This window comes from Triticum dicoccoides, chromosome 2B (genome assembly GCF_002162155.2).
Source record: "Triticum dicoccoides isolate Atlit2015 ecotype Zavitan chromosome 2B, WEW_v2.0, whole genome shotgun sequence".
Lineage (NCBI taxonomy): Eukaryota > Viridiplantae > Streptophyta > Magnoliopsida > Poales > Poaceae > Triticum > Triticum dicoccoides.
Genome location: NC_041383.1, coordinates 75583722 through 75587809, shown reverse-complemented (window position 1 = coordinate 75587809; position 4088 = coordinate 75583722).

Genomic DNA, 4088 nt, shown 5'->3' with positions numbered 1-4088 from the left:
CGGCGGCGGTGGAGCGGGGGAGGGTGCGGGGGGTCGGCGGCGGCGGTGGAGCGGGGGAGAGGGAGCAGGGGGTGCTCGGCGGCGAGGGGGGTCTAGCGAGGTGGGATAGCGATTGAGATGGAGGGGGGTCGTGATCGAGTGTCCTCATGAATATTCAATATTTTTTCATATTGAATATGAAAAAATATCATCAAATTTGAGAAAATATTCATGAATTCAAAAAGTTCCCATGAAATTTAAAAATATTCATGAGTTCAAAAAGTGCCCATGAAATACAATAGAGAAATGAAGGCCACAATTTAAATACAATCGATTTTAGCTATAGCTATCTGTTCACAATCTTCTTGCCCTTATTTTTCGTAAATGGAGTTCTTCTCTTGAATGGACGTCCTTTAGGTAGGGTGGTCCTGCTTCTTCTTGTGGTCTATTATGTGTCACGCCCAATATGCGACCCTATCCAAAAGGAACTCAACGGTCCCACCAAGGATAGACCCGCATATTAAAACGCTTTTGCAAGGTGAATATCATTACATCAACATTACATAATAGATGGGGATACATACAAAAGGCATACAATGCCACACCAATACAACATCATCATACATAAGAGCACCATCCGACTATGGATGAAACACAAACAGAAACTCAAATGACATCCACCCTGCTAGCCATCGAAGAAGAAGCAGAAGAAGAACTCCAAGACAAGCAAACATTGCTCTCGCGTAATGATCATCGCATAACTTGTACCTGCAACTGTTGTTGTAGTAATCTTTGAGCCACGAGGACTCAGCAATCCCATTACCATGGGTATCAAGACTAGCGAAGCTTTAAGGGTAATGAAGGGGTAAAGTGGTGAGGTTGCAGCAGCGACTAAGAAAATATGGTGGCTACCATACGCAAATAAGAGCGAGAAGAGAGCAAATGGAACGGTCGTGAAACTAGCAATGATCAAGAAGTGATCCTGAACTCCTACTTACGTCAAACATAACCCAAAAACCGTGTTCACTTCCCGGACTCCACCGAAAAGAGAACATCACGGCTACACACGCGGTCGATGCATTTTAATTCGGATATGGTGTCAAGTTATCTACAACCAGACATTAACAAATTCCCATCTACCACATAACCGTGGGCATGGCTTTCGAAAGTTTATACCCTGCAGGGGTGTCCCAACTTAGACCATGATAAGATCTCGCGATCAATGAAGGATATTCCTTCTCCCGGGAAGACTCGATCAGTCTCGGAATCCCGGTTTACAAGACATTTCGACAATGGTAAAACAAGAACAGCAAAGCCGCCCGATGCGCCGACAATCCCGATAGGAGCTGCACATATCTCGTTCTCAGGGCAACACCGGATAAGTCAAGCTACAAGTAAAACCAGACCTCGAGTTTCCCCGAGGGGGCCCCGCAGGCTGCTCGGTTCGGACCAGCACTTAGAGAAGCACTGGCCCGGCGGGGCTAAAATAAAGATGACCCTTGGGTTAATTACTCCCAAGGGAAAAGTAGGCGGTGGTGAGGCAAATGGTAAAACCAAGGTTGGGCCTTGCTGGAGGAGTTTTATTCAAAGAGAACTGTCGAGTGGGTCCGATAAATCACCCAACCGCGTTAGGGACACAAAATCCGGTAACATAATACCGATATGAAGGAAACTAGGGCGACAAGAGTGGAACAAAACACCAGGCATAAGGCCGAGTCTTCCACCATTCACCAAGTATATAGATGCATTAATTAAATAAGAGATATTGTGATATCCCAACATAATCCTATCCATCATGGAGCAATCTTCAACTTCACCTGCAACTAACAATGCTATAGGAGGGGCTGAGCAAAGTGGTAACATAGACAAACAATGGTTTGCTAGGAAGGCTGTAAAGGTTAGAGGCTGACATGGCAAATTGGGAGGCTTGAAGAGCAAATGATAGGTAGAGCAGCATAGCGATAGAACGAAGCAACTAGCATAGGAATGATAGTAGTGAGATCCAGGGTAGCGGTCACCTTGCCTGAAATCCCGCTAGGAAGAAGAACGAGTCCATGAAGAAGATGAACCCATGAAGACGAACCAAGTGTAGACGAACGAATCCTCACGATCGCAACGAAACGGGAACTATCGAGAGAAGCACACAACATGGTAAACACACCACACATATACATGACATGATGCTCAACCAAGTATGATGCAAGGCAAGACTACATGAAGCTACTCATGACAAGAGATGATGCATACAAGAACAACACATCAAAGCAAGTTTAAAATGAGGCCGGAAATAACAGATAACCATTCCGGTAAGTCCTCATATGCAAATTTCGAAATTGGTCCAGATCTGAATAAACCTTATGTTCAAGTTGCTAAACAGCAAGTTAAGATGCACCAAGATGATCTACACGAGATTCTAGTCAAGTTACATATAAAGTTCATTTAATTCGGAGCTACGGCCTAGAAGATATGAGCAAAACAAGTCAAACATGGCATTGATGAAAAATGCATGAAAACATCAAGCAAACACCTCAAAACAAGGATGCAACATGATAATATGAAACTACATGCAAAATCAAGCAAGTTTCATATAGAGCATACTCAAAACGGAGCAACGGTTCAACACATACACATGAAACAAGTTTAAAGGACAAGCTGTCCAAAACAGCAACTAGGCATCTTGCAAGCATCAAAATAATATGCTACAACACCCTAACATGATAACAAAAGGCATGTACATGATTTACAAGTAATGCATGACAAAACATGAACACTGAGCTATCTCCAGAAATCACTAGAACATGCTCCAAAGGACATGGAAAGATTGCAAATAATAACAGTTTCAGAGTTTTCAGAAATAACATCAGGTTGCAATGTTTAGAGCTATCAAACAACATGCTACAAGAACTTATCTTAGAAACTTAAGGCATGGCATGATACTACTAAATGCATAGAACAAAATTCCTTTACTGACCATGAGCCAAAAAGGATCAGAAGATATGATGGCACCCATGTAAACATGGCAAATGATATGACAGATTCATACATGGCAGGAACAACAATAAGTAGGCATGTTGGTGAGCTTGTACCACTCACCATAGAGCGATACCTGGCATGGCAAGGTGACCACCAATAATAAGACATGTTTATGAATCTAATCAAGGCAAGAACAAGTCCATTGGGAGCATGGATCACTAGTAACACACATGACAAAACTGAACTTAATGTTAACAGGCTGACAGCAACATTATTTAGCAACTTGAGAGCACGATTACAACAAGCTACAACAGGCTATAAATGCAACCAGGGGCATGGGTGGATAGAGCATGGCACGTATAAAAAATCCTTAGTGAACCTCTCCAGATTATGCATAGAATGACTTGTAGCAGCAGGTTTACATAGCATCATAATATAGTAGATTCAGCCTAGCAAAACAACAACATCAAGTACCCTACTTAACAAGCTCGATGCAATAAGTAAAAACTCACAAAAATACATGGATTGCACCTCTGTAAAGATGTCATGATGTAGTTCAAAACACATGTAGAGCTCATGCTCATAGGATGCACACACAAAATGCAACGAAAAAGACAAATCATCAAGTTCTATTAACAGACAGCAGTTAACATCATATAGCACTCTTGCAATGATGATTGAGGCATCAAGATGACCTCAAACAAGCATGGCACAATGGAATGAAATGAAGAGCATCTCATGATGAACATTTTGATATATCATGCGCATGAACCGGAGCAATATGCATGGAGTTATGGCATTTCAAAGTTAGCACCAGAAAGTTAAAAACTACAGGACTTGGAGAAAAACGGGGGTCAACCTTCGGATCTGGATCTCGGGATCATGAACTGAGGACGGCCAGAACTGGGTCGTCGGAGGCCGGGGCGGCGCCGGAGGACGACGGGGAGGGTCGCCGGCGGGTCAGGGCGGCGGATCCGGGCATGGGGCCCCCGGATCTGGCGTCAGAGGAGGCCGGAGGGGAGGGGCGCGGCGCCGGTCACCGGATGCGGGCGGCGGCGGCGGCGCTCTGCGGTGACGCGGGAGGATGGGAGGTGGGGCGGCGGAGGGCAGCGCCGGCGGCGGTTGGGCAGAGAGCC